Consider the following 8,867-nt stretch of genomic DNA (forward strand, 5'->3'; position numbering starts at 1 on the left):
AGGTGAATTAGGAGGAGCCAAAGCCCAAGTTGAACAGTTTCTCAGAGCTTGCTAACATTTGTCCATGTACTTGAAAAGAGGATATACCATTTCTTTACATTTTTTTTCCTCTGAATGTTTTAGTTAATTTTGAACCGATTCGTTGTCTTGATAATTATCTGCATATTTATTTTGAAACATAAATATTGATCTAAATAAAACATTCAGAAGTATTTGAACAGCAGGTAATTTCTGAGGCCCATATGGTTACCACATTAGGACACGTTTTATTTATCACTTAAACAGGCAAACAAACATGCCTCACAGCATTTCTATTAGAGTCACAAATAATAAACCGTGTAGTTTTACAAGATATCTAACACTTTTTTCAAAGTGAAAAGCTTTACAGAGTTAATGTTAGATATTCCTGTTGAGTGATTTTTAAAATGCATAAAAATGTAAGTGGTCTAAAATTGAAGTTAACCTCTTTTGACAATTCTATAATATCTACCATTATAGACTCAAAACAGGGCAAAAATTCCATATGAAAACTTGGCTAGTTTGGTCTTAAAAAAATTTAGGATAAAAAGCCATACAGGATGCTCCCACATAGTATTTCGTAAAAATATGATTTGATCTGATGATCATAGTCTGGAACATATTTTTCTTGGTATTTGGCTTTTTTCCCCCCTCATGCCTGAAATAAATTTTCTGGAGTCTGTGTCTTTGCTGCATACTATGTATTCAGAACAAAAATATCTTTCTTCTCTAGGGAGTGACTGAAGCAAATGCTTCTTTACATGGGATATTTTACTGCCTGCACTTTTTCAGGTGCTTTTGCTTAGCAATGTTACCTATTACATTTTTATTTCTTCTTATTTTTCTAAATGTACTAAAATCCTCTTTCTTGTCTTGTCTATTATTAACTTTCTTAAGTCCAGTTCAACCTGCTACTGATACAACTCTTAAATATATCTAGAATACTGCCACTTAACCCCTATGGTCTTGCTTTGCTTTTTATTTCTGTCTACTCTCTGTTGCTTTTCTTTGTGCAGGCTCTTTGGAAATACTTAACAAATATATGTGGAAGGAACAAATAAATATGTCTGTTGCATTTACCAGACTGCCTTGTGTTGTAGTTAAATTTTGTACATATAAGCTATTAAGATCTTTGAGGGCTGCAATGTTAGGATATACTCTTTTTCCCTACACATCCATATGTACATGTGTGCATGTGGTGTGCACGTATGTGCGCACATGTGTGCACATGTGCACACATCACATGCACAACCATACACAAACAACACTTAGCTCAGAATATTGCCACCATATGTGGTAGATGTTGAAACATTTATATTGAATATGTAAGTTAAGTTAGGGTAGTGATAAACCAAAACATGGAATATAATGATACTACATCTTAAATATGGTACTGTTCTTCATTCATTTATTGAACAAATATTTATTGAGTCCTATTATATGCCACACACTGTGCTGTGCATATAGGCAGGTATTTTGAAGAGTTTTGCTAGAAAGGAAAAGAGAGAAATGGGGCAAGTTTCCATAGGGAGTATTTAGGTCTAGGAATATTTTCTGTTGCCCTTTTTTATTTTATAACACAGTAAGTATTATTACAGTCTATATATGTGCATGTGTGCTGTGAGGAGAACAATGTATTCCACAATGAATAACATCTGTTCTCTGCCCCTGAGATAAGAATGAGAAGTTGTGATGGAGTCTCTCTCTGTCTCTGTCTCTCTGTCTCTGTCTCTGTCTCTCTCCCCAATGTAGATTAGTTCAGGATTCTTGAGATGGCTTTAGATCTGGTGGAATAATTTAATATTGGGAGAGGGTCTTAACAATTTTTAACTCCCTACATCTCATTCTCTATTCTGCGTGAAAAGCCTATTAATCTGTTTGTAGAGTATTCATTCATTTCATAAGTACTTTATAAAAAGCCATTCTATTCATTAGACATTGTTCTGGGTGGAGAGAAGTGAAGGGACGTGTCATCTGCCTTCTTGATATTTGTACTTTGTACTTGGTTGATTCTTCTGATTTTACATTGTGTATCTGTGGCACCCTGGTCTAAATAGTACAGGTTGAAATAGCAGATTTAAAATACGATCCTATTTCTATGGGATTAATTAAGTTTCTATTTTTATAAATGCATTATAATGAACAAAGTTTCTTTGTTATATTTCAGAGCCTGCCAAGAGATTTTGGAGCATAGTTTAATTTTATTGAGAAAAATATTTTTAATTACTGATAACTTCTATGATTATTATCTCCACTAGTAATAAGTAAAACCTTTAAGATTGTTTTTAAATGTGATATAAGATTGTGAAATACTCTCTCCAAAATAGGATCTAGGAAAAATAAAAACAGTTTCACTCTGGTGAACATCCAAGTCTAGGACACACACTCATCTCTTATTATCTGGGATAAATATCTGTGTCATAATCCCAACTAACCACTATATTTGCTATGTGACTTGTCAGGCAAAAATTATTAACTGTGTATTGTGTGTTTGATTGGTATTTTTGTTGTCTTTTCTGCCTTAGCTTTAACAAAAGATTTTTTTAAACTTGAAAACTGAACCACTTGCAGTCCTTTGGGGGAAAAAGTGAAAGGGAATTTTACGTGAATCTGTTCCACAATGATATACGCCCAGCATGGGGTGGAATATGAAGAAGGGAAAAGGTTGAAGAAACCGAACAACTTTATTGAGCCTCCTGTGTGGTGTCGTTACAGTAGGACGTTATTATTTCCCTTGGAGTGGACCCCCAGAGGAGCAGATTCCAACTTAGTCAAATGTCAGTATAAAAACACAATCACTTGATTCAAAGCACAGGCTTCCTAGGACGATCTGTCAACTTGGATTGTTCACCCTTCTGTTTTCTTCCATTGATACAAAGGACTAACATTTATTTATAGTTATATGAGACATTACAATTTTTCTTCATAATTAATTATGTGGTTTATTTGCTTGATTTCTGCAAACAAAGCTGATGAGAAAAATCCCAATGTAATATTTCCCATGTGTCTTAAGTTTATATTTTCACATCCACAAGTATTATCTAGTTTATTAAAATAGCTGTTAACTTACAAACGATCTGCAATTTAAAGAAAGTATGATCTCTTCCTGGATATGGGGGATCACTAATATTTATTGAAGACCTACCATGTATAGTGTATTGTTCTAGGTGTTATAGGGGAGACAGTGACACTTTCCGTATCAGTGGAAATGATGGGATCATGGAATTATAATTAAATTGGAGAAAAGAAACATGCACATACAGAAGTTACAGAATGAAAGAAAGAATGCTTCTTTGGAGGAAAGTTTTCGGGTTAATGGCTTATAAGCCACTTATTTCCCCCCACATTCTCATTTAAAATGGTAAAGTCCCCCCTTTTTTTAAGTTAAAATAACCTAATAACAAGAAAACATTGCAGTAACTTTTCAAGGGAACTTACCTAAGAAGAAGTATTTTAACCAGGAAGATGTGAGACATTTTAGTAATACAAAGTTCACCTTGGGAAGAAAAATGTTAACCTTTAAAATTATTTTGTAATATTTTCATACAATTTTAATTCTGAAGGAGTTGACCCACTATTAATCCAAGTCTTTTAAAAGTGTGTAATGCCAGAGAAGAAAATTTTAGACACAACAGCACATTTTTTTCTCACAAAGTTATGAACCAGTAAAGAAAATTATGATACAAAAACACTTTCTAATTTTATTTACAGCATTTTCCTGCCATACAGGACTTGCATAATTATAGCTGGGGGGATGGCTTAGCCTGATGTCTTTAGTACCTAGACTCCATGGAACCAGAGTTCTGAATCCTGCCAGACTGAACTCTACTCTTAATCCCTTTGAGGCAGATAAATTGAGTTCCACACAGTTTAGTTTGTGATATCCCATTGGTTCTACAGTGTATTAGTGATTTCATGGTTGTTGTAAAGACCATAGATCCACCCTGGTGTCCTTGGCCTGAACCTCTGTGTTTAAAAACAGGGGAATACTAAGATCTCCAGTTAGTTGCAGGGTGATGTTGCACTTGTGTTGAAGATATATTAAAATTCAGTGACAGGATAAAACCATGATGGCATTGGCATTAGTTGGGTTTCCTCATTTGATCATGGAAAAAAATGTTGGTTGGTTCACTTACAGTAGATTGGAGGGATGGGGGAGGATCCGAGGGTTTCAGTGTCAACAGCTTCAAGTCCTTTCCTGACAAGTTCTTGGAAGTTATGGGTACTTCACCTTTTGGAAGAAGAGGGAGGGGAGAAGAGGAAACATAAGTAAGCATCTATTTAATTTTTTCCTCAGTTTTGATCCTCTTTCTACCTGTCAGCCAACTTGCAGGCATACCCATACAGCTAAGTCCATATTCCCCGTATCCGGTCCACCATGCCAGCTTCTTCCCCAGTTCTGAAGCAGGTCTTGTTAAGTATCGTACTCTAAGGATTTATATTATATTGATCTTAGGCTTAGAAAAGGGTGAGATTAGGTTGGAAAATCAGAATTCAGGAAGCTCAATTTGTTTTCTGTTTCCCGAGGTATATGGATAAAGCTTAATGTTATGTGAGGTCCTATCTAATCACAAGAATTTCCTTTATTTTTTTTAAAGATTTTATTTATTTATTCATAGACACACACACACACACAGAGAGAGAGAGAGAGAGAGAGAGAGAGAAAGAGAGAGAGAGAGACGCAGAGGCACAGGCAGAGGGAGAAGCAGGCTCCATGCAGGGAGCCCGACGTGGGACTCGATCCACGGTCCCCAGGATCAAACCTCGGGCTGCAGGCGGCGCTAAACTGCTGAGCCACCCGGGCTGCCCAAATTTCCTTTATTCTAATTAAACCTCCCAACCTCTAGTAGCATCTCACATAAAATTACACATTGAGATATATATGAGAGAGCACATACAATCACTATCCATCCTTAGATATCTGGCTTTAATCTATGTATTAAGGGGATCCTTTCTTTGGTTATTGTGTTTTGATTCATGTGCTATTTTAAAGCCATGCAAGAATCCCATGAAACTTAATTCAGTATCCTTTACATTTCCTTCTCCAGGATGAAAATGAAGCAAGCATGGTTTCCACTTTCCGCTTTGATTCCCAAACCCAACATTAACATAGGACCATTCCTTTTTAAACAAGATGATAACATAAACCGAAGCAATCATGTGCTGCTTCCTCATCTTTAATTGGTTGTATTATACACATTACACTAACATATAGTGATTTTCTAAACTCCTTAGAACTCCATATTACAACACATCCACCAAAATTAATATTAGCTGTTTCCTGCCAATTCACCCCCTGTGTTCTAGCCAAGCATATTTATAATTAGATAGCTATTGCTTCACACTCAGGTTTCATTCCAAATTGTCTTTATAGGTGATTTGACCCAGTTTTCACCTTAATGACTACTCTGTTAACTTCTCTCCTTGCACCCATGGGTACACCTTCAAACCTTATGCTTTCATTCCGCACATTCCACTCCAGGGAACTGTCCTACCTTTGACAGTCAAATCTTTTTCTTTCAAATTCAATCCATAACAAATTGAATCCATAAAAAACCTTAACAGCTTCCCACTATGAGCAATGTCACAATGTCCTTTAATGAATACTTATTTTATTGTCTTAATTATGTTAATTAATCACTTTAATCAAGTGATCTATCTTAGACTTTTTAATTTCTCCTTTAGTTCCTAATACAAGGTATTATATGCAAGATTACATACATTTCTATATATCACATTATATATCTTTCATGTTGTGTGTTCATAAAATTAGTAGGAAAATATTTAATGTTTTTCTTGTTCTTTTATTTGCAAACTCAAGCAAATGACACTTTTGAACTCGTTCTGTGTCTTTCTTTAACTTGAAAAGTCATTTCTTTAAGAAAAGAAGATGTAAACTTAAAATCCTAGGTCAATATAAATATTTTCTGTTTCTTAGGGTTAATTTGAGAAAATATTTACTTTTTGCCCCAAGAATCTATGATCTCCTTGTAGTTTTTTGGGGTATCATTTTAAATAAAGCAGATATTTTAAAATGGCCAATCATCTCAAAGTATTTAGTTTTGAAGAATGGAAATGTTTTAAAATAATTAATTTGCTAAACTTAATAGTTAATATTAATAATATAATTAATATAACAAAATGTTCTTAGCTTTAAGAATATTATAGAGAGGGACACCTGGGTGGCTCAGCAGTTTAGCGCCTACCTTTGGCCCAGGGCATGATTCTGGAGTCCTGGGATCGAGTCCCACGTCGGGCTCCCTGCCTGGAGCCGGCTTTTCCCTCTGCCTATGTCTCTGCCCCTCTCTCTGTGTGTCTCTCATGAATAAATAAATAAGATCTAAAAAAAAAAAAAAAAAAAAGGAATATTATTGGGAAGTTCAAGATTAAATGTATATGTATTCTGAACCCAATATTTCTAGAATTAGGCAGGCGTAAAAATCACTTATACAAAGTGATTAAGTATATTTCATATAATTATTTAAAAAGAGGATTTGTGTTCATTTTAGAAATTGGCTAAGCAGTTGAATGATTCTCTGTGTATGTGTAAAATAAGGGGCCATATTTGGGGCACCTGGGTGGTTCAGTGGTTGAGCGTCTGCCTTTGACTCAGGTCGTGATCCCGGGGTCCTGAGATAGAGTCCTGCATAAGCCTCCCTGCCTGCAGGGAACCTGCTTCTCCCTCTGCCTATGTCTCTGCCTCTCTCTGTGTGTGTCTCTCATGAATAAATAAAAATAAAATCTTTACATAAAAGGCCATCTTTGGATAAAAATAAATATTTAAGAGAAGGAAAAAAGCAGAGATACTAGAATACTCTTAAAGACTCTGTAGCTCCAAGTAGTCTTTGGAAACTTGTTTTAGACACATTAAGCTAGTCCCATCTTATTTGTCAGATAAATCTTCCCCTTCAAATGAAGCTTAGCAGGAAATTTGATGTTTAAAAAATATTATCTGATTCTGAATATTTTTTGTAGTGTATTTACACATGGAACAGAATGACTATATCTGAAGAGGGTTTTAATAGTTTAGGTTTCTATTAATGTGAGATTATATCCATAATGACTGAGGAATCTCATTACCATGCTTTGTATATACTCTAAAAAGTGGATAACAAAGCAGAAAATTCTCCATCCTAGGAACAGTTTTTTATTTCATCCATTTTTTTCATTACATATACTAATTTACATATTTCCAGGAAAAACTAGCACTCCAGCTCCTTCTCGGTGAGACATTCAGACTGTTTAATAGAGTAGCAAGAACACATCTTGTTTTCTGCAAGAAGACAAATTACCATGCTTGTTTTTGGCTTTTGGGGATTTTTTTTTTTTTGTAATTAATTGCTCTGCTGTCTGGATCAAACAATGTCTATGTCAGATATTTGAATTCCATAGATTACATTCATGGTATCTGTAAGAGGGACATTAATGATTTGATATATCAAAATCTGTTATTTAGACAGAGCCTACTGTCCTATTATTCTGAATGAATTACCTGGGAAATTTATTTAAGAACAACTCTATCTGCCCTTAGTGTGAGAGACCTTTCATTCAGCTCATTACCAGGCAGCAGTTTAGGGAGACATCATTCAAGATGATGATAATGGTTTGAATTATTTTGGGCCCCCAAATAATAAGGTATCTCCTGCAAGTGACCGAAATTTATAGCTGTGGCTTGCATAGTAGCTTAGCAGTTCACATATGGCTTATGTCAGTGGCAGAAACAACATTATTTTCTAAATCACATTGATTTGTTATGTGGTATTGAAAGATCTTAAACAGAATCAAGGTCTATAAATTGCAGAATGGAGTCCTCAAAACTTCTTATCTGTGTTTCAGTTCTGTCAAAATGAGCCCAAGAGCCAAGCATTCTATGTACACAATGCTACTAGTCAAAGAATAAGAACTGAGACCATTCAATTTCCTCTTTTTTTGGCAAAACGCCAGACTGACATTTTCCTTTCTGTTAGTTTTGGCAAGGGAGAAAGAGAGAGGAAACTTTACTGCTCAGTTACTGATGGTTTTTCTATTTTGTTTTTATTAAAAATGTTGAAACATGGACCCTTTGTCAAAATTATTTTATTATTGAAGGGTGGGTGGGGTGAATGAACTGGCAACTGCTCAGAAAACCATTAACAGTACTGATAATGGACAATCTTATTTTGGTTCCCCAACACAGAAGTGCTTAATTGCAATAAATTATGCTGCAGTCTGGTGACTGATGTGCATGTTTAATGAATTGGTACAGACTTGGAGGTTAATCTGCTGGGAGGTAACAAACTTAGCCCATCTGATATTGCAATAAAAACTATGATCTTTTAAAGTTACATGATGATATATTTTGGGCACGGAACTAAAAGAATGAGTTTTCATTGGCTGTGGATTTGTTGGGTCTCTAAGACTAAAACATTGAAAAATCAACATCCCAAATGGTGACATTTGAATTAAGTACAAAACCTAAGTACATCAGCAGTGGAATGCAACCTGCCCAGACTGAGACTGGTGGCCATCAAAGAACTTATGGAAGATGCAGTGTGTTCTCAGAAAACAATTGCTCTTAAGCCAAGCCATCTTTACCTATGCGATGGATTATATTTTTAGCTCTCAAGTTATTTATATAACAAGAAAACAAATACTCTTTCTACATAATTCTGTGATAAATACCCGTGGAATTTGGAAAGAAATACTTCTTTAGGAATCACAGGGAGAAAATGATCTTACAAACTTAAACATGAAACTGAGAACCAATTAGAAAAACACTGATAATGAATATGCTCCTGGTTATGGGGTCACTACCATGGTGAGTGGAGAAAAAAAAAATTCAGTAAAACGAAGCAACAAAACCCTTCAGT

This window comes from Canis lupus, chromosome 14 (assembly GCF_003254725.2).
Source record: "Canis lupus dingo isolate Sandy chromosome 14, ASM325472v2, whole genome shotgun sequence".
NCBI lineage: Eukaryota > Metazoa > Chordata > Mammalia > Carnivora > Canidae > Canis > Canis lupus.